Raw genomic sequence first — 23920 nt, 5'->3', positions numbered from 1 at the left:
AGACCCTCTTAATATGACATATATATAGGACACTAGTAAATTCCTTTACTAGTGGAAAGAGTTTACAGTTCTAAATGCTAGTGAAATTTATTTCCAATACAGTTACAATCTCACATTTTGCAATCTCATATATATATATTTAACCAAAATATATTAACTCTGACCAAAATGATTTAAACAGGCATCTCTTCCCCAATTATTTCAGCCCACGGATGTTCTGCTTTTATCAATTAATATTTTCTGCCATCCATTATCTCTGTAACTTTTCAGTCTCCAAAGATATCTCAGAAAATGCTTTTGATTTTTGATAGCTTAAAAAATGTAAAAGAATCTTTTAGCCTATTATAAATTTTGCAGTGTTTAATCCACTAATTTAGCTGAACTGAAGAAATCATGTCCTAAGTGTCTTTTCTGTTTTTCTCTGGGAATGCACACAAAAAAAGATCCCTCTGTATATAAAGGCCACACTTTTATAGACCACCGTAGAACTCCAGAAGTTATATGAAATCATGTACCTCTTAGACTTTTAGCACATTAATATGGAAAAGACATTTGTCCAAGCATCAACAAATAGCATTCTTTGTTTTGCCGTTCCTATTAGTACTAGCTACTTAATGAGCTCTGCGAAGATCATGAAAATCTCTTTTCTATGAACCCAGATTTTAAAACTATACTCTGCTGTCTCTAGTCCACTAGATTACTAGTTCTCCTGTAAAACTGGAACTCATTTCTGCATTTATTGCCCTGAGACCATGACATTTTATATAATTAGAAGAGCTACCTGTGATCCATGTTTGAATGCAGCTTATCATGGAATATGGAATATTAATATACTTTACGTAGGAAAAATCCTTTATTTAATGGAAGAAGTTGATTTGAAGAAATTTATTTTAAAATAAGCAACTTATTTAAAATTTAACTTATTTAAATATAAGTTCTAACCTCTACTTTTTGATAAAACTGCAAGTTTCTCCAGATCCACTGTTATAGCTCAGGGAAAATTTGACCTCTAGGACATCATAAATTTATCAGACATCTGATCCCTTCATTTTTCCTCTCACTACTAATTCTGTCAGACTTCTCCGGAAAAGTGAAAAGGTCAAGAACATCTGACAATTTAACTAATGGTTACCTTCATCACACTGTATCAGATTGAGGGAATATTTACTTAATTTGCAGTACTAATGATGCAATGAATATATTATGTCATCTGGATCAAATTTTGTCCCCATTTCCACCAACAAATATAGATAGACTTAAAGCATTATTAAGGGCAGAATTTGGAACAACTAAGTATCTGCCCTTTTATACTAATTTAATAAGAGAGAGGCATTTCAAATCTGTACACCACCTGAAATTTTTGAAAGAGATGTTTAAATATACTATCCTTAACAATTTTTCACATTTTTGTATTTATGCACCAAAATCAGATGCTTAGATATGTACAAACTAGACACATACTTATGAGAGGAGAGATGACGTTACTGAGCACTGGTTGTTAGAAGAGTCATAGTTACAATATGACTTGGGTAGCTATGCATGCTTTTCTTATCTGAAACCTCCAATTCTTTAATTGCTGATCTTTATCACTGTATTGCAATTTCACGAACATTTAAACATCATCCTACACAGGACTCTGAAAGACAGGCAGTCTGAACACTTGTCTCATTTCTATGCATGATATCCCCACAGAGTAGTTGAAGATTTAACTCCTCTAAGGATATGAAGTCAGAAATGGTGTCTAACTCAATCCCATGCATATCCAGTAAGTAAAACCCCTTGAGATAAACTAGCAAAACCTCTCAACTTACTATAGCCTCACCTAATTTATGATCTAAATGTATTTCTCTTCAATAAGCTAAATAAGGAAAGAAAGTTTTACAGCGGAAAGTCTATCACACACTACATTTTGAAAATACAAACCCAAGCCTTAGATAACTCTCAGTTTCACAAAGATGAAGGGTCATATAGACAAACACAGATTCACTGAATGGCAAATAATAATTCTTATAGATTTCTAGATATGCATGAAAAGGAGATTAAGTATTTTATTGAATGAAAAGAATCACAGAGATAATTTAAAATGTATAGTTTTCTTTGTTAAAGCATACTACGAGGAAAAAGACTTCAGGCAATATCATGCAATGGGCTAATCAGAAAAATAAAGTAGGCCATCTTACAAAAATCATGTTTTCATCATGTTTGCCCTGTGGAGAAGGACTTGGGGGTGTTGGTCGATGAGAAAATTAACATGAGCCGGCAGCGTGCGCTCTCAGCCCAGAAAGCCAACCGTATCCTGGGCCGCATCAAAAGGAGCATGACCAGCAGGTCGAAGGAGGTGATCCTGCCCCTTTACTCTGCTCTCGTGACACCTCACCTGGAGTATTGTGTGCAGTTCTGGTGTCCTGAACATAAAAAGGACATGGAACTGTTGGAACAAGTCCAGAGGAGGGCCACGAGGATGATAAGGGGGCTGGAGCACCTCTCGTACGAAGACAGGCTGAGAAAGTTGGGGCTGTTCAGCCTGGAAAAGAGAAGGCTGCGTGGAGACCTCATAGCAGCCTACCAGTGTCTGAAGGGGGGCCTATAAGGATGCTGGAGGAGGACTTTTCATTAGGGACTGTAGTGATAGGACAAGGGGTAATGGGTTCAAACTTAAACAGGGGAAGTTTATATTAGATATAAGAAAGGTTCTTTACTGTGAGGGTGGTGAGGCACTGGAATGGGTTGCCCAGGGTGGTTGTGAATGCTCCATCCCTGGCGGTGTTCAAGGACAGGTTGGACAGAGCCTTGGGTGAGCGTGGGGTGTCCCTGCCCATGGCAGGGGGGTTGGAACATGATGATCTTGAGGTCCTTTCCAACCCTAACTATTCTATGATTCTATGATTATCAGGCCATGAAAGCAATGCAAGAGGACCAGCACAACAGTGCATGTTTTTGAGTCAGATCTCTTACACTGATGACAGGCACAAGTATCAAAGAAGGATTAGATTCTATCATAGTATCACACTGATGCTATCCATAAGAAAAATGTAGGGTATTTATACACACTGTCTCACTTTGGTACTGAAATTTTAACACTGTTTCACAGTTCAAAGGTTATTTGAATTTTGCAGAGTGTAAAAAATATCCGTTGTCTGATTACCAAAGTACCCAAGTTCAATTTTTGTCTTCCTTAATGAACCTCTCACTGCACAGTGAGGAATAAAAATACTATTTCTTGTAAGTTTCTTAATTTAAGGTGAAAACTAACACATTTAAAACCTTTTCACATTTCTGTTGCATCCACATTCTGAAAAAAATACACTTTGCTTTATGTGGAGTAACTAAACACATTCTTAATTTCTGTTACTGGGAAAGAAAGGAACAGGATGGGAATAAAGCAGTGTTCTGGTATTCTAAAAAAAAAATATCAAAAAAAACCCAACTATATAGAATCACAGGTTTCCAACCAAATGGTTTGGGTTGAAAGGGACCTTTAAAGGTCTAGTCCAACCCCTCTGCAATGAGCAGGGACATCTTCAACTAGATCAGGTTGCTCAGAGCTCCTTCCAACCTGACCTTGAATGTTTTCGGGGATGGGGCATTTACGGCCTTTCTGGGCAGCCCATTCCAGTGTTTCACCAACCTCAGTAAAAACTGCCTTCCTTATATCTAGTCTGAATCTACCCTCTCAGTTTAAAACCATTACCCCTTGTCCTATCGCAAGAGGCCCTACTAAAAGATCTGTCTCCATCTTTCTTATAAGCCCCCTTTAAGTGCTGAAAGGCTACAATAAGTTCTCCCCAGAGCCTTCTCTTCTCCAGCATGAACAAGCCCAGCTCTCGCAGCCTGCCTTCATAGAAGAGGTGCTCCAGCCCTCTGATCATCTTTGTAGTCCTTCTCTGGACTCACTCCAAAAGAGCAGCATCCTTCTTATGTTGGGGGCCCCAGAGCTGAACACAGTACTCCAGGTGGGATCTCACACAAACAAAGTAGAGGAGCAGGATCACCTCCCTTGACCTGCTGGCTACTCGTCTTTTTATTCAGCCTAGGATATGGTTGGCTTTCTGTGCTGCAGGGGCACATTGCAGGCTCATGTCGACTTTTTAATCTACCAGTACACCAAATCTCTCTTGGCAAGGCTGCTTTCAATCCACTCATCCCACAGCCTGTGTTGATTACTGTCAGGGATTGCCATGATCCAGGTGCAGGACCTTGTACTTGGCCTTGTTGAACTTTATGAGATTCACATGGCCCCACTTCTCAAACTTGTCCAGGTCCCTCTGAATGGCATCCCATCCCTCCAGCAAGTCAATGGCACCACACAGCTTGGTGTCACTGGCAAATTTGCTGAGGGTGCACTTGTTCCCACTATGTCAGTGATGAATATATTAAATAGTTTTGGTCACAATATGGACCCTTGAGGGACACCAGTCGTCACTGGTCTCAATCCAGACGTTGAGCCGTTGACCATTACTCTCTGGATGCGACCATCCAGCCAATTCCTTATCCATCAAATCCATATCTCTCCAATTTAGAGAGAAGGATGTTGTGGGGGACCATGTCAAAGACCTAACAGAAGTCCAGATAGATGACATTAGGAGCTCTTCTCCTGTCTAATGATATAGTCACTCCATCATAGAAGGCCACAAGATTGGTCATGCAAGATTAGCCCCTTGGTGAAGCCATGCTGGCTGTCTCAAATCACCTTCCTGTCCTCCATGTGTCGTAACATAACTTCTAGGAGGATATATTCCATGATCTTCCTGGGCACAGAGGTGAGGCTGACAGGTTGGTAGTTCCCAGGGTCTTCCTTTCTACCCTTTTTAAAAATGGTTGCAATTTTTTATTTTTTGCCTTTTTATTCTTTACAAAAGCTTGTGTTGAGGGCTGACTTTCAACAGATCACAGTGAGGCAGCAGCTCTGCTACTGCTGGGTATCAGTCAGAGGATGGTGAGCAACTGTACAGTGCATCACTTGTGTTTTCTGAATTTTCGTTACTCTTTTTATGTTGTACCTTATTATTATTAGTATTGTTATTGCTGGTATTATTTCTATTAGAGTATCATAGAATCATAGACTAGTTAGGGTTGGAAAGGACATTAAGATCATCTAGTTCCAACCCCCCTGCCATGGGCAGGGACGCCTCACACTAGACCATGTTGCCCAAGGCTCTATCCAACCTGGCCTTGAACACTGCCAGGGATGGAGCATTTACCAGTTCTGTGGGCAACCTGTTCCAGTGCCTCACCACCCTCACAGTAAAGAACTTCTTCCTTCTATCTAACATGAACTTCCCCTGTTTAAGCTTAAACCCATTACCCTTTGTCCTATCACTACAGTCCTTGATGATGAAGAGTCCCTCTCCAGCATCCTTATAGGCCCCCTTCAGACACTGGAAGGCTGCTATGAGGTCTCCATGCAGCCTTCTCTTCTCCAGGCTGAACAGCCCCGGTGTTCCCAGCCTGTCTTCGTACGGGAGGTACTCCAGCCCCCTTATCATCCTCTTGGCCCTCCCCTGGACTTGCTTCAACAGATCCATGTCCTTCTTAAGTTGAGGACACCAGAAATGCACACGCTACTCCTAGTGGGGTTCTTTCATGAAAGCAGAATCAAGGGGGAGAATCACCTCCTTTGACCTGTTGGTCACACTTCTTTCGATGCAGCCCAGCACACGGTTGTTTTCTGGGCTCAAGAGCACACTGAAGCCATCTCATATTCAGTTTCCCATTGACCAACACCCCTAAGTCCTCTTCTGCAGGGCTGCTCTGAAGCACTTCTCTGCCCAACCTGTAGCTGTGCCTGGGATTGCCGTGACCCAGGTGTAGGACCTTGCATTTGGCTTGGTTGAACTTCATGAGGTTGGCATCAGCCCACCTCTCAAGCATGTCAAGGTCCCTCTGGATGGCATCCCTTCCCTCTATCGTGCCTGCTGACAAAGATGTTGAACAGGATCATTCCCAACACTGAGCCCTGTGGGACACTATAGAAGTCTATCAGATTGGTCAAGCAAGATTTACCCTTGGTGAATCCATGCTGACTGCTCCTGATAACCTTCTCTTCTACATGCTTGATGATGGCCTCCATACTGACTTCTTCCATCACCTTTCCAAGGATGGAGTTGAGGCTGACTGGCCGGTAGTTTCCCAGGTCCTCCTTCTTGTCCTCTGTCGTGGTTTAAACCAATCCACACAGCTAGTCCACTCACACCCCACCCCGACCCTCCCCGCTCCCGGAGGGATGGGGAGGACAATCAAGAGAATGTAACTCCCACGGGTTGAGATAAGAACAGCCCAGTAACTAAGGTATAACACAAATCACTACTGCTACCACCAATTATAATATTGATAAGAGAAAATAACAAAAGAATACGATACCACCGCCGAACGAGTTCGACCCCTCCAAAGAGAGAGTGTGCCCTTCCGGGTAACTCCCAGTTACCTCCCTGGGCATGACGTGCTGTGGTATGGAATACCTCTTTGGCTAGTTTGGGTCAGGTGTCTTGTCTCTGCTTCCTCCCGGCCTCCCCTCGTCCCCAGCAGAGCATGAGACTCACAAAGTCCTTGGCCAGAATAAACATTACTTAGCAACAATTAAAAACAATCGGTGTTATCAGCTCTCTGCCCAGGCTGGAAGTCAAAACACAGAGCTTGCACCAGTTACTAAGAAGGAGCAAAACGGCTCCTGGTAAACCCAGGACATCCTCTTTGAAGATGGGAGTAACATTGGCCTTACTCCAATCATCGGGCACCTCCCGTTCTCCATGATTTTTCAAAGATAATGGAGAGTGGCAGAGCAACAACATCTGCCAGCTCTCTCAGCACCCATGGGTGCATCCCGTCAGGGCCCATGAATTTATGGGTGTTAAGTCTGTCTAGACAATCTCTAACCCAAGCCTCTATGACCAGGGGGAAGTCTTCCTTTCTCCAGCCTTCTTTCTCTTACCTCCGAGGTCTGGGACTCCTGAAGGCTGTCCTCGGCACTAAAGACTGAGGCAAAGAAGGCATTCAGTAGTTCTGCCTTCTCTGTGTCTTCTGCTACCAGGACACCCATCTGATTCAGCAGCAGCCCCACATTTCCCTTAATCTTCCTGTTGCTGCTGATATACTTGTAGAAGCCCTTCTTGTTGTCCTTGATGTCCTCTGACAGAGTCAGTTCCAAGCGGGGCTTGGCCTTTTGCAGAAGATCAACGGACAGCACGCTGATTAATGTAATCAGAAACTAACGTTTATTCACTTCAGAGCACTGCCTTTTATAGCTTCCAAGCTTGGTCACGTGCTTAAGGTTTACAATGATTGGTTTCTACACATGATGCAAAGACAGCTGATTGGTTCCTTCTTCAGCATCCAGGAGTTGTTTTCCTCCTGCAGAACTTCCGCATACGTGGCCACGACTTTGCCCTGAAGTACCCTGAACTAGGCCGTTAATCCTCACTACAAACTCTAACCAATGACAAGAGTCCTGGATCGCTCACATGCCCATTGTTTGTTAAAAAGCCCTCAACAAATCCCCCTTCGTTATTTTGAGCGATCCAGATCCCTTTAATCATTCGCGATACTACAGACATTAAGCAACGCCATACTATACTAATAATAACAACAAAGACTATAATGCTTAATAATATCATAATGCCTGATCTAAACAAATCTGCACACCACCCAGTAATACCTAAATTCTTAAGCCAACCATCCAAACCATGATTGATCATTAATTTCTTCATGTTATCTTTTAATTGGGATAGTTGTTGATGAATTGAACTAGAATGGACAGATAGATTCATACAACACATCCCTTCAAAATCTTCACAACCATGGCCCTGTGCTAAAATCAAAAAATCAATGGCTGCACGATTTTGTAAAACTGCATGCCTAACACTTTCTAAATCTTCTAATAATTCTGATAAGACATTAGATGTGATATTAATCTGCTTTGCAGTCCAGCAAGCTAAACGCTCTATGTCTTTTAGTGTTGTCGCCCCAGGAATAAAAATGGACATAAAAACTCTTCCGACTTTACCTAACGTATTAACATTATCATTACAGTTTGGTCCTAGTTTTTCTACTGATCTTCTTTTTCGTTGCTCGGTTTTACTTTTATAAAATGATAGCATATCCCTCATGCTGGGAACAAACATAGTCAGCTTCCCTATATAACATGGCCCTCCCTGAACATTTTTTGGTACCCCTTGCCAAGCTCTATGTCCACAGATTAAAAAATATCCTTTAGGAAATTGTTTTGCCGAATTATTATTCCAAATAGAAAATTTACTACCCAGGGTCTCAGCACCTATTGCTCCATTACAATATCCGTTTTTTCTATAATTTTTATAATCATAATTACTCGACATATTGGTCCATTGTGTCCAACTATATTTCTTATAAAAGTTTACCCCTGTAGGTGCCGATCCCCCAAAATAAAAACATGACCCATTGCCCACTAAGGATCCCCAGAGATCTAACTCCTGAGGGTCCCAAGGCATTGTGGCGTTTAAGGCATTAATGATCATTGCTCCAGCCATTCCTGTTTGATTCACTTCCCCATAACAGCAGGCTGGTTTGTTTTCTGGAACAGTACAATCATAAATTCTATGACATGTCTGATTAATGAAAGAGCTATTTAAAACCATCCTGTTATTTATCCAATTGGTCCAGTCCGCCAGGCTCTGGTAAGGGATGCCGATTAAACAAGTACGAAAAGGGTCCCCAGGAGTGGCCATGGAGAGACAGACGGATGACTGGTTCGTTTGGTTTGCTCAGGTGATCCACATGTTATCTCGTGGTTCTATGGTATGTAATGCTTGACCTATAGTCATAGCCATCATCCACCAACTTATAAATGAGGCTATTCTGAGGTTTCCTCGATCGGTGATTTCCAAGGTTTTACCCATCGCGCTGGAATCCAACGAGGGCCTTCTCCTGTAATCAAACACACATAGCCTCGACCAGTCATACAGACCTCAACTGGCCCCTTCCATTCTCCCGTTTTGAGATCTTTGTATTGAACAAAAAACTTTTCCTTTTCTGTTAACCCTGATTTTAAGGCACTACCGTGAATTACCATGGGAGGTTCTTCCCTTTCTCCTGCCAGGCGTAAATAATTTAACACATATAATGCTTTTTCCAAGCGTTCACTAGGTCCTACACCGCTCTCCCCCGTTTTTTGTTTAAGTAACAGGTTTTTAAGGGACTGGTGAGCCCGCTCAACAATTGCTTGTCCAGTGGGTGAATTAGGGACTCCGGTGAGATGTTTCACACCCCAAAGCGAGCAAAAGCGGTGAATCCTAACAGAAGTATAGGCTGGAGCATTGTCTGTTTTAAGAGATAGGGGTACACGTAAAACGGCAAAAGAGGCATGAAGGTGTTTCACAACATGGTGAGAAGTTTCTCCAGCTTGAGCGGTGGCCCAAATTGCCATGGAAAAAGTGTCGACCAAGACATGAACGTATTTTTGGCATCCAAATTCTGGAATATGAGTGACATCCATTTGCCAAAGTTGTAGCGGTAAAATGCCTCAAGGATTTACTCCAACACCAAGGCCAAAGCCTGTTTGTTGACATGCAGGACAAGAGTTTACAATTCCCTGGGCATCAGTTCGAGTGAGGGAAAATTGGTGTGCCAAGATTTTAGCAGTCTAGTGAAAAAAGTCATGCGAAAGACGAGCTTGTTCAAAATTATTTACCGGAGGTCCTGTCCAAGCAGGAGTTACAAGTTGATCTGCACGGTTGTTACCGATAGACAAGCCCGCTATGCCTTGATGACTGCGGATATGAGTAATAAAATATGGTTGTTGCCACATATTTAGGCTTTGTAAAAGGTGGATTAATAAAGTATACAATTTAGTGTTAGACGCTTCCTTTATCATTGATCGTTCAATACGTTTAACAACTCCTACGGCATATAGAGAGTCTGAAACTATATTAAGTGGAGTTTGACACCAGTATTGTAGGGCCCATAGAACCGCAGTCAGCTCAAGGGTTTGTAAAGAATCATCCCTCGATCCTTCTAGAATTTTTTCATGCCAAACATTAGACTGTTGCCATGTTATGGCAGCCTTTTTTGATTTTTTTCCCTGCATCTGTAAAGACTGTAGGTCCTTTAACAGGAGTTTCAGAGTTATAAGGTCTAGATTCAATCTGTTGATTGTGAAAGATAGTGACTAACTTGTGTGCTGGATATTTGTTGGAAATTATACCAGGAAATCCTGCTAGAGCTGTTTGCAGTTCTAATGAGACCTGCATCAACCATTCCAAGTATTCTTGTACAATTGGTATAAAAATTGTGCTTGGTTCATTTCCAGAAAGCTCTACAATTCTGTTACGGCCTTTAATAATTAATTGAGAGAATAATTCCACTCTGGTTGTAATAGTTTTCCTGGGTCGAATGGACAAAAATATCCATTCCAAAATTTTTAATGGATTTTGATGATCTGTTATCCATTGTATGATTAATGCAAAAGGATGCCTTTGTTGTTGTCCTGAATTGGTAATCATAAGCATGAGTGGGTGGTCTGAAATTACTCGACTAGCATGACTATCTGTGATTTTTTGCATTATTTTACAGAGGCTGATTTCTTGTTCTTTTCCTAAATGGCGCGTGTTATCTGCCTGGGTGGATGTTCCTAAGAGCTGGATCAAAGGGGTTAAATCATCATTAGTGATTCCACAGATGGTTCTCACGCATTGAATATCTCCAACTAATTTCTGTACATCATTAAGGTTGTGAATTTTCGTTGTTAAAGTCAATTTTTGTGGTTTGATGGTGCTACCTGTAATAATCCAACCCAGGTAGCGCCATGGGGAGTCTGTTTGAATTTTTTCTGGGGCAATTTGTAGTCCTCTAGATTCCAATATGTTGCTTAGTTCTCTCAGAAGTTTTTTCTTATCCGTGTGATGTCCAGCTATTAGGATATCATCCATATAGTGATAAATTAACAAGTTCTTATAAAGTTTTCTCACTGGTTCTGGTGCCCAGGCGACGCATATCTGACACATCGTCAGCGAATTTTTCATACCTTGTGGTAAGACCACCCAATGGTATCCGTTTGCCGGCTCTGCTTTGTTTACAGAGGGAACTGTGAAGGCAAAGCGTTCTGCATCTGTTGGATGCAAGGGAATCGTGAAAAAGCAATCCTTTAAATCAATTATTAATAGGTCCCATTGCTCTGGCAACATTACAGGGGAGGGTAACCCAGGTTGAAGGGTTCCCATATCATTCATAGCTTCATTGATAGCTCGCAAATCGTGCAATAGTCGCCCTTTTCCACTTTTCTTAGGAATGGTGAAAATGGGCGTATTCCATGGACTGGTAGAGGGTACAATATGGCCCGCATCCAATTGTTCCTGAACTAATTCTTGAATTTGCTGCAGCCGATCTTGTTTTAGCGGCCACTGATTTATCCAAATTGGTTTATCAGTTTTCCACTACATTTTTAACACTGGCTGCTCTAAATCAATGGCTGCTCCTAAAAAGGTTGTGTGATAATTTTGGCACTCATTTGACTAAGTAAATCTCTGCCAATAAGGGCAATTGGTACGTGTAACACGTATGGGCGGGTTGGGACTGCCGATCCATCTCTAAAGTTAAAGGTGATTACTTCTTTACTCATTTGAATAGCCTGAACTCCGCAGATACCAAAAATCCCTGATGGTGGATTGACCACAGGCCAGTTAGCAGGCCATTTCATAGCTGGAATAATAGTGACATCTGCTCCTGTGTCTATAATCATAGATAATATCAATTGCTCTCCATTTGGGTGCTCAAGTCTTATTTCCTCTTCTGGCTTCCTGTTTTGGATGTGTAGAGCAAATAATACTTGAGGATTCCCGGTGGAGCCAAATTCTTTTTCTTCTCGAACAAGATCGAGCGAATGAGGAACCTGTGACTTAAACGGAATTAATTGGGCAATTTTTCTCCCAGCTGGAATGAATGATGGAGGTGTTATTGTATAGAGCATGATCTTAATAACGTCTGTATAATCAGCATCAATTACTGCTGGTAATACACAAATTCCTTGTCTTGTAGTAGAAGATCTTCCTAACAAGAGTGCACTGAGGCCATAGCCTATAGGACCTTTTTTATCAGAATCTATCACTTTAAGTTCTTGAGAGGTAAGTGTGATATCTATTGCTGCTGCCACATCCAATTCGGCACTCCCTGAGGTGGTGGTGCAGCGGCCATCCAGGCACCCTGTACTTGTGTCGTAGCGCGTAGGGGCGACGTGCTGGATTTCCCATTTCCCTTATTTCTACATTCTGTTGTGTTGTGATTATCTTTTTTGCAATTATCGCACCACTTCACAAATGATTCTTTTTGCTGTTTTATCAGAACTTTACAGTGAGTCTTAAAATGACCTTTTTTTTCCACAACTGAAACATTTTTTGTCTTTTTTTCTGATTTTTTCTGGCTTATCCTGAACAATGGGGCAAACAGCAGCCCCCACTGCAGCAGCTACATATGCAGCTTTTTCTGTTTCTAGCATTCTTTCTACTGCTTCTAGCATTTGTGCAGCAGTAGCTCCCCTGGGCAATATTCCTATTGCCTTTTTTGTTTTCTCGTTATCATTCTCGAATGCGAACATATCAAATAGTTTTGTTTTCATTTCCGGGTTGAGATCAGGATGCCCCGTAATTGCTTCATGTAGTCGATCGATAAATTTGCTAAAAGGTTCTGTATTGCTTTGTTTTACTGTGTTAAAAGTTGGCACGGCCTGCCCAGGCAAATGTATGCTTTGAAATGCCTGAAAGGCTAATTGTTGAGATAACTGTAAAACTTCTACTTGAAATTGTGTCTGAAGATCACTTCGCACAAAAGGTCCTGTACCCATTAGCATTTGAGCTTGAACCCCATACAAAGGGTCTGTTTGCTGCCTGGGCGCAGCAACCGCTCCATCACATAAAATCTGCCATTTGTGATAAAATTGCAATTGCGCTGATGGAGGCACTAACGCCTGAACTATCATGCGGGTATCATAAGGAGTTAAAAGGTTAGCCGTAAAGATATGCTGTAAAATAGATGTCGTAAATTGTGAATGTAAACCGTATTGTGCTACTGCAGATTTCGCTTCTTTTAAAAGTTTCCAATCTAACGCAACCCATTGCCCCCCTCCCCCTGGCTGTATTGAAACTGGAAAAGCTGATAAAAAATCACCATCTGCTACCGCATCTCGAATAATCCCTTTCCAGCAGACCACCGGATTGTCATTTCCCCCTCCCCCTCCCCCCAAAAATGACATCGGAGGGTTAATAGGAGGTGTAGATGGTGGTGGCTGCGGCTGATTAACAGGCATGGTAGACGGATACGCCGGTGGGGGATAGGGTCCTGAAAGAGAAAACGGATTAGAGTTGATCTGCGACGACAATTGGGCTTTTTTCTCGGACTCAAGATGTTCCAGGCGCTTGATTAATTCCTGGAGCTGTTTGTCGCCCTGTCCCTTTAACGATCTAATGGCAGTTGCTATCTCAGCTTCTTGTGGAGTCTCTGGGGTGGATCCCTGGGCGGATGGAGAAAAAGGCGGTATAAGGGGGGGGGGGGGGGGGGGGGGCGGAGGGAACTTCGTTTCCTCCTCCTCCCCTGATTCCTCAGTAACTTCGGTATTAGGTTGGAGAATTTTTACTGCCACCTCGTGGTTGTTCCCTGAATCAGACTTGCCTTTCACTTTTACTTCAGGAGCTGCTGATCGTGATGGCAGAAGGGGGTTTACGATTAAGGCTTGTACCGGCGCCGGGATTGGGGCTTGTATCGGCGCCGATCAGGGCACTGATATCGGGGAAAATAGTTCATTTGAAGCGGATTCTGTCCCAGAGGAATTCGGCGAAAGCGCAGCAAATGCAGACACAGCGGCTGCCCTTTCACTTTTCATTACTTCTCAAGTTTCTTTAATCAGTAGCCACAAGGTAGCTAATTTATGAACCTCCTTGGATCCCTTGCTAATTTCTTCCCATAAAGCGGATACAATCTGCTTTTCCACTCCCCTCCTATTCCAGCTGTCTCCTTCGCTCAGCAAGAGGGTCCCTGTTCGGGCACCATTTGCGGAAGATGGATCCTCATGGGTCCTGGATTGCTCACATGCCCATTGTTTGTTAAAAAGCCCTCAAGAGCCTTTCTTGTCACATCCCTGCATACCATGACTATGTTCCTGTAGTCTTCCCACTGGGCTTGGCCCTTTGTCCTGGGTTCAGCTGTAACAGTTATTTTTCTACTTCTTAGTAGCTGGTGCAGTGCTGTGTTTTCAACTTTAGTCTAACAACGCTGATAACACACCAATGTGTTTAGTTGTTGCTAAGTAGTGCTTACTCCGATCAAGGACTTTTTCAGTCTCATGCTCTGCTAGTGAGGAGGGGCACAGGAAGCCAGAAGGAAGCAGAGACAAGACACCTGAGCCAAACTAGCCAAAGGGGTATTCCATACCACAGCACGTCATGCCCAGCATAGAAACTGGGGGGAGTTACCCGGAAGGCCCAGATCCCTGCTCGGGTCAGGCTGGGTATCGGTTGGCGGTTGGTGAGCAATTGTACTGTGTATCACTTGTGTTTATTGTTTTCTTTTCCTTTTCCCATTTTAGTCCTATATTCTCTCCCCTTGTCATTTCCCTTGCCATTATTATTATTGGAGGTAGCAGTAGTAGTTTTGTGTTATACCTTAGCTACTGGACTGTTCTTATATCAGACCGTGGGAGATACATTCTTTTGATTCACCTCCCCATCCCTCCGGGAGCAAGGGAAGGAAGAAGGGGGGGAGTGAGAGAGCAGCTGCGTGGTTCTGAGTTACCAGCTGGGTTAAACCACAACAGTTCTTTGTGGCACCCAAGGTGGGGCATGAAGGGATGAGATTGATGCAAAGGGTTAACCAATGTACAGGGGGGTTAGGGTTAAGGCGCTTGCCTGACAATGTTACTTATTGTACTCACCGTGTATGCTAGAGAAAGATGTAAGGACATGGCTATTGTTAAGAGGTAGGGGACTGTGACTTGGTTCCCGTCCCCCAGGCCGGCTGAAATTGGCTCTGCGGCTTGGACAATGACCAAGCCTCCAGGGAGCATGCCTAACGACTAGGGGTGAAAAATTCAGGCTCAAGAAAGACTCGTTTACTTCAGCTGGAGACCCTCGCCCACGACTACCAGGAGGCACTGCGCAAGCGCCAAAGACCTCTTAGCTCATTATAATACAAAGCGAGGATAGGACATGAATATGTATAGGCGTGTTGTGCAACCTCATGCATATGTATAACTTTAGAGGATAAATGTAAAGGGGAAACGACGCTGAGGCGCGCATGCCTTTGGAGGAGCTATCCCCCATGTGCCTCGGCGCTGAATAAAGCATACCTACTTTACAACTTTAACGAGTTGTGGAGCCTATCCACGTATCAATTTGGTGAGCCAGGCAGGAGACCTCTGTTCGGCTGCAGGATCGGCTGAGGGGTGGACATCCTAGGTGCCCCAGGACGCTTGCCTGGAGGAGCTCCGCTTCTGGTCCGCTCACTGCAGGAACAGACAGCAACCTGTGCCGGCTGCAGAAAAACGGTATGCTTGGAATTTAGGTTTGTAATTTAGGGGGCCTTGTAATTTAGGTTTGTAACTTAGGGGGCCTATAAGTAGTACGCTTGGCCCGGGGCTGCTGGTAAGGCACGCAGAGACGTCTGGCGCACAGCGTAGTTCCCCTTGGCAGGTAGGGCTTGCAAGCAGGTTGGGGACTCATCGACCGATAGAGCGGCCGCTAGCGATCCTCGGGGTGGATTGGATAAGTCCAGGGACTCGTTGGCCGATGGGGCAGCCATAAACCAGGCGAGTTTCAGGTCTCCACTGCATCCCAGGTTTTGGGAGCCAGGACGGACCTGCTAATGACTGTGTAGGAAGCAGGAGAAGGGTAAGCGGACCCACTGTGTGAGTGTATAGGATCCCTGTGTGCAAGAATTCTGTGTGTGGCTGAGACATGGCACAGCTACAAAGCGAGTGTGGAGTCCTGATCCGCAGTTCCGTGTTCTCCGCGAGGAGAGCGGCCGGAGACAGACAAAGCATATTTGTTCTGTCTCGTATTCTCGTTTCTGATTTAAACACTGGGGGAGGAGTAGACGGAAGTAAACCGTGACTAATTGGGGGGTTAAGAAGAGTTCCCTCTCTGCGCCCCAGTGGCTGTATAAGAAAAGTATAACCTCTAATATTTGTGGTCCTATTCTTAAGACCTGGACTTTACACTCAAAGAATTATTATCACTTTTGAACAGTGGAACCTGCCGTGGATACTAGGACAGTGTAAATTTTGTTGGAACCGAAACTATTATCTAACAGCAGAAGAGTTAATCTGCAGAACCCAGAGATATTATTTTACTGAACCCCCTGAGAATATCATAAAACTTGTGTGTAGGTACTCTCATATTTTTATAAGTACATTTGCAGAACACTGAGAGAGAGAGGCTATAAAGATTTGTAAAAGACTGTTTGAAATGGAAGCAAGGGAATTCTGAAGAAAAGCCCATTGGGTTGCATTTTGGCACTTTGGAAAGAACTGGGAGGGTCTCCTGGAGGCTTGGTAAACAAGAAAATGTTGGTAAGATGTTGTAAGCAATGGTAGCCTTTATATACTTTGGAAAATCAGGAAAAATGGCCAAAAAATGGAACTCTGAACTATAATACATTGTTACAATTAATGTTGATTTGAGGTGGCAAGGAAAATGGGATGAAGTAATGTATGCAGATATATTTTTCACTCTAAAAAAAACACCCAGAGTGACAGACTGAATGCAAAATTAATATAGCTCTGCCAGATCTCTTAATTTTGTCTTTGGAGAAGGACAGGGAAAAACTGAAAGTTAGGATGGAGAGATGTTGTTCAGCCTATGATATTGGGGAAAGATGTTTAAAGTTAAAAAACAGTAATCAGGAAGATAGGTTAGAAAATTATGTATCACAAGTACCTCTGAGAGGATCACCCTCTGCCTCTGTCCTATCAGATATTGATAAGGAGGAGGAGATTGCTGTCACTGGCAACAAGCAGCAGATTCACATTCAGAGTTAAGAAAGGGTTAAAACAAAAGTGCTGTTGTACAGGCAGGCGTCTGCAACCCTTGCAGAGCAGGGTAAGCTCCTGTGAGGAAAAAAAAAAAAAAAAAAAAAAAAGGAAAACCAAGGGGGAAAGGATGGGAACTCGAGCAGCTCCTGTGTTTAAGCATGGGATGAGTGCTGGGGCAGGCGGACAGGTAGGAACAGGCTGGAAGTGAGACTGCCCTGGGGGGGAGTGCCATGGGGTGGCTCCAGTGACTGAATTGGAACTAGACTGACGGGGACCAGGGGAATCTTCCCTAGCAGATCCACTGGTTATAGTGAAGCTAGGGGACAAAGAAAAGAAAGTGGAATTTTTAGTTGATATGGGTGCAACGTATTCAGTTTTAAACAAAGCTTTAATGCCTTTGGGGGATGATTATATTATGGTAAAAGGGGCGACTGGCCAAAGTGAAAAGGCTTATTTTTATAAACCGTTAAAATATCAATTGAAAAAGCAATGGGGCATTCATAAATTCTTATATATGCCTGTCGTGGTTTAAACCAATCCACACAGGTCGTCCACTCACACCCCCCCCCCCCACCCTCCCCACTCCTGGAGGGATGGGGAGGAGAATCAGGAGAATGTAACTCCCACAGGTTGAGATAAGAATAGCCCAGTAACTAAGGTATAACACAAATCACTGCTGCTACCGCCAATGATAATATTGATAAGAGAAAATAACAAGAGAATACGATACCACCGCTGAACGAGTTCGACCCCCCCAAAGAGAGAGAGCCTGCCCTTCCGGGTAACTCCCAGTTACCTCTCTGGGCATGACGTGCTGTGGTATGGAATACCTCTTTGGCTAGTTTGGGTCAGGTGTCCTGTCTCTGCTTCCTTCCGGCCTCCTTTGTCCCCGGCAGAGCATGAGACTCACAGAGTCCTTGGCCAGAATAAACATTACTTAGCAACAATTAAAAACAATCGGTGTTATCAGCTCTCTGCCCAGGCTGGAAGTCAAAGAATCAAAGAATCAAAGAATCCCAAGGGTTGGAAGGGACCTCAAAAGATCATCTAGTCCAACCCCCCCACAAGAGCAGGGTAACCTACAGTATATCACACAGGAACTTGTCCAGGCGGGCCTTGAATATCTCCAGTGTAGGAGACTCCACAACCCCCCTGGGCAACCTGTTCCAGTGCTCTATCACTCTTACAGTAAAGAAGTTCTTCCTGATGTTAACGTGGAACTTCCTATGCTCCAGTTTACACCCATTGCCCCTTGTCCTATCACTGGATATCACTGAAAAAAGCCTAGCTCCATCAAAACACAGCACTGTACTAGCTCCTAAGAAGGAGAAAAATGACTGCTGCTGCTCAACCCAGGACAATGCCTAACTCCCCAAAAGCTCTTTTGGGAAGAGATTTTTTAGGAGCGACTATTATTTTCAAAAGAGGCGAGATCACATTAAAAGTAAACGACCAACAGTATATAAAGATATTAAGCTTAGTTTTGGTTACTAACCACGTCGAGGAAGAAGTCAAGGAAGATATACTGGATCAGGTATTCCCAGGGGTATGGGCTACAAACATACCTGGAAGGGCCAAAAATGCACCCCCGATACAGATTAAGCTCAAGGAGGGAAAACAGCCAGTCAGGATTAAACAGTACCCCCTGAAGAAGGAAGATAGGAAAGGAATTTGCCCAATAATTGAAAATTTCCTACAATTAGGACTGTTAAAGGAGTGCCAGTCTGATTTTAACACCCCTATTTTACCTGTTCGTAAACCTGACGGGCCATACCCAGTGGTACAGGACTTACAAGCTGTTAACAAAATAACTGAGGATCTTTACCCTGTGATAGCAAATCCATATACCCTATTAACCTGCTTGACACCAGAGTTAACTTAGTTTACTGTTTTAGATCTGAAAGATACCTTCTTTTGCCTCCCTCTCCACGAAGCCAGCCAGAAAATCTTTACATTTGAATGGGAAAGCCCTAAGAGTGGGCGCAAAACCCAGCTCACGTAAACAGTGCTGCCTCCGGGATTTAAGAACAGTCCCACCCTGTTTGGAGAACAACTTTCAAATGACTTAGAGTCCTGAGAAGCCCCGCTGGAAGAAGGGAAGTTATTGCAGTATGTAGATGACATCCTAATAGCTACCCAGACAGAAGAGACCTGCGTTGCCTGGACGATAAGCCTCTTAAATTTTCTGGGACTCCAGGGATATAGGGTATCCAAGACAAAAGCCCAGATAATAAAGCAAAAATAATTTACCTGGAATATGAGATTAGTGCTGGACAGCGAACACTGGAACAAGACCTGAAAGAGGCAGTATGTCAAACTCCAAAACCCCAGATGGTGAAAGAATTATGGATAGTATAGATTGTGGATCTACAATTATGGACTAATTGTTAAGCCTCTATATGCACTAATCGTAAAAAACAGCAAGAATCTTCAGTGGACAAAAGAAGCTACTCAAGCCTTCCACCAGCTGAAGAATGCTCTCATGTCAGCTCCAGCTCTAGGACTTCCAGACTGAGTAAACCATTCTTTCTATTCTCCCATGAGAAACAGGGGATTGCCCTGGGGATACTGACACAGAACTTGGGTCCATACCAACGGGCAGTTGCTTATCTGTCCAAGCAGTTAGACGCGGCGGACAAAGGGGGGCCCGGATGCTTTAGAGCCGTTGCAGCAGTCGTGCTGAATATCCAAGAAGCACGCAAATTTACCTTGGGCCAGAAAACAACAGTACTAGTGCCCCATACAGTGTCTGCAGTGCTGGAAGTGAAAGGCGGACACTGGCTTTCCCCTCAGAGGTTCCTGAAATATCAAGCCATCATGGTGGAACAAGATGATGTAGAGATAGTGATAACTAACATTGTCAACCCAGCTTCTTTCCTCAGTGGAAACGAAGGAGAACCAGTACACCACGATTGGCTAGAAACCATTGAGGCCACATACTCCAGCCGTCCAGACCTGAAGGATACCCCTTTGGACGATGCAGAAACCTGGTTTACTGATGGGAGCAGCTATGTCATCAGTGGAAAATGACATGCTGGTTATGCAGTTACCACCTGCAGAGAGGTAATAGAATCTGGACCTTTGCCAATAAACACCTCTGCACAAAAAGCGGAACTGATTGCTCTGACTAGAGCCTTAGAAATAGCAAAAGGAAAGAATATAAACGTCTATACAGACTAAAATATGCATTTGGGGTTGTGCATGCACATAGAGCCATTTGGGAAGAAAGAGGACTATTGAACTCACAAGGGAAAAACATCAAACATGCACAAGAAATAACGCAATTGTTGGAAGTGGTCCAACTGCCTGAGAAGGTGGCAATTATGCACATCAAAGCACACCAGAAGGTGGGCTCAGAATTGGAGGAGGGAAATGAGCTGACGGACAGAGAGGCAAGAGAAACGACAAAAGGTGAGATAACAACCGAAGGGCCCCTAATTCCTGACAGGAAAATTTCCCTGAAAGGTAAACCAAATTATAATAAGATCAGAAATTAATCACAGACCAAGGCGGAACATTCAACGAAGAAGGGTGGGCTAGCACAACACAGGGAAAAATAATTATCCCCTCCTCTTTGTTATGGTCCCTAGTAAGGATTGAACATCAAAAAAAAAAAAAAACCACTGGGGGGGTGGATGCCTTGCATAAACATTTAATAAACAAAATTATAGCTAGAAACCTGTATACTACTATCCAACAAATAACTCAATAATGCAATCTCTACCTCCAAACGAATTCCAAAAAAAACCCTAGGCCAAAGATAGGCCAAATTGGGAGGGGTAACGGGCCAGGACAACAATGACAAATTGACTCCACGGAACTGCCAAGAAAAGGGGGGTATAGATATTTGTTGGTATGTACGGATACCTTTTCAGATTGGCCAGAAGCTTTTCCAACTAGAACTGTAAAAGCTCAAGAAGAAACACAGTCGATGCTAAAGACATATGCCTCAATACAGAACAAGGCATCTGTCATTTTAAAGTCCATCCAGACAATGTTCAAAAAACTGTACTCATATATATTGGCCAGGACTGTGTTTGTTTCGGAACTACTTGTCTTTCTCTGAAGATAGATGGTAATGATGATCAGGTATGACTTTGTCACCCACACCCACTGAAATGGATCTCACCCTGGTAAAACAGTTGATAAAACACCCTTATCTAATTGACATTCTAAAAGAAGTACAGGAAAATAAAAAGAAAACTTTAATTACTACTCATCACAATACAGAAAAAATAAGTAGGGTCTTACAAAGAGTAAGACAAGATACAAGTCATCACTGGTACTTTTTTGGGTGGTCATCCACTGCGACTGGTATTCTAAATACGTCACTTCACCCTATCATTGTTCCTCTAATATTAATTGGTTGTCCTGGGTTCACCAGTAGCCATTTTTCTCCTTCTTAGTAGCTGGTGCAGCACTGTGTTTTGACTTCCAGCCTGGGAAGAGAGCTGATAACACCAATTGTTTTTAATTGTTGCTAAGTAATGTTTATTCTGGCTAAGAACTTTGTGAGTCTCATGCTCTGCCAGGGACGAGGGGAGGCCAGAAGGAAGCACCTGACCCAAGGTAGCCAAAGAGGTATTCCATACCACAGTATGTCATGCCCAGGGAGGTAACTGGGAGTTACCCGGAAGGGCACAGGCTCTCTTCGGGGGGGTCGAACTCGTTCGGCGGTGGTATCGTATTCTCTTCTCTTGTTATTTTCTCTTATCGTTATTATCACTGGTGGTAGCAGTAGTGGTTTTGTGTTGTTATACCTTAGTTACTGGGCTGTTCTTATCTCAACCTGTGGGAGTTGCATTCTCTCAGTTCTCCTCCCCATCCCTCCGGAAGTGGGGGGGGGGGGGGGGGAAGGAAAGAAAGAGGGAGAAAAAAAGAGGGGGGGGTGTGACTGGACGAGCTGTGTGGATCGGTTTAAACCACGACATTGGTATAAGCTTCATACTCTCTATTATGTTATTTGTTTGAAACTGGAAAATGTTGCGACGAGTGACAATTGTAACTTCTTTGTCAAAGACACATGATAAAGCGCTAAAAGATACCTTTCATAAGAGCTTGGTAAAAGAAAAACCTATGTATTAGTAAAAGAATTTACTAACTTTATAGAGAAGGGGGGACTGATGCAAAGGCTTAACCAATGTACAGGGAGGCTAGGGTTAAGCCACTTGCCTGACAATGTTACTGCTTGTTCATGCTCATCGTACTTGCCGCGTATGCTAGAACAAGATGTAAGGACATGGCTATTGTTAAGAGGTAGGGACCGTGACTTGGTTCCCGTCCTTTGGACGCCCAGGCTGGATGAAATTGGCTCTGCAGCTTGGACAATGACCAAGCCTCCAGGGAGCATGTGTAACGACTGGTCCAGAGGCTCCATGCATCCTTGGCATAGACTACCTCAGGAGAGGGTACATCAAAGACCCAAAAGGGTACCGAAGGGCTTTTGGCATAGCTGCCTTGGAGAGGGAGGAAATGAAGCAGCTGTCCACCTTGCCTGGTCTCTCAGAGGGTCCTTTCGTAGGGCTGCTGAAGGTCGAAGAACAACTAGTACCAGTCGTGACCACAACAGTCACCTGTGGCAATATCACACCAACGGAGACTCCCTGATTCCCTTCCATGAGCTGATGCGTAGACTGGAGAGCCAAGGAGTGATCAGCAGGACCCGCTCACCCTTTAATAGCCCCATATGGCCAGTGCGAAAGTCTAACAGGGAGCGGAGACTAACAGTAGACTATCGTGGCCTGAATGAAGTCACACCACCATTGAGTGCTGCCGTACCGGACATGCTAGAACTTCAGTATGTACTGGAGTCCAAGGCAGACAAGTGGGATGCCACAATTGATATTGCCAATGCATTTTTTTCAATTCCTTTGGCAGCAGAGTGCAGACCACAGTTTGCTTTTACTTGGAGGGAAGTCCAGTATAATTGGAACCGACTGACCCAGGGGTGGAAGCATAGCCCTACCATGTGCCATGGACTGATCCAAGCTGTACTGAAACAGGGGCAAGCTCCAGAATACTGTCAATACATTGATGACATTATCGTGTGGGGCGATACAGCAGAGGAAGTATTTGAGGAAGGGAAGAAAATAAACCAAATCCTGCTGAAAGCCGGTTTTGCCATAAAATGGAGTAAGGTCAAGGGACCTGCACAGGAGATTCAATTTTTGGGAATGAAATGGCAAGATGGACATTGCCAGATCCCCGAAGATGTGATCAACAAGATAACAGCAATGTCTCCACCAACTAATAAGAAGGAAGCACAAGCTTTCTTAGGTGTTGTAGGGTTCTGGAGAAGGCACATCCCAAATTACAGTCTGATTGTAAGCCCTCTCTATCGCATGACCCGGAAGAAGAATGATTTCAAATAGGGCCGTGAGCAACAACAAGCCTTTGAACAAATTAAATGAGAGAGAGTTCATGCTGTAGCCCTTGGGCCAGTCCAAACCGGGCAAGAAGTGAAAAATGGGCACTACCCTGCAGCAGGGGAGAATGGTTCTACTTGGAGCCTCTGTCAGAAAGCTCCAGGGGAGACTTTGGGTCGACCCCTCAGCTTTGGAGTTGAGGATACAGAGGATCTGAGGCAGGCTATACTCCCACTGAAAAGGAGATACTGGCAGCCTTTGAAGGCCTTCCAACTTCTGTGGAAGTACTTGGCAATGAAGCACATCTCCTCCTGGCACCATTGTTGCTCGTGCTGGCTGGGTATTCAAAGGCAGGTTCCCCTCTACGCATCATGCAACCGAATCTACATGGAGTAAGTGGGCCTCACTAATTATGCAAGGAGCTCAAATAGAAAAACCCAGTCTTCCAGGAATTCCAGTCATCATGGACTGGCCAGAGGGCAAAGATTTTGGAATGTCACCAGAGGAGGAGGTGATGCATGCTGAAGAGGCCCCACCACATAATGAACTGTCAGAAAGTGAAAAGCAATAT

The sequence above is a fragment of the Lathamus discolor genome, chromosome W (genome assembly GCF_037157495.1).
Source record: "Lathamus discolor isolate bLatDis1 chromosome W, bLatDis1.hap1, whole genome shotgun sequence".
NCBI classification, from domain to species: domain Eukaryota; kingdom Metazoa; phylum Chordata; class Aves; order Psittaciformes; family Psittacidae; genus Lathamus; species Lathamus discolor.
Note: the sequence above shows the minus strand (reverse complement) of the source record.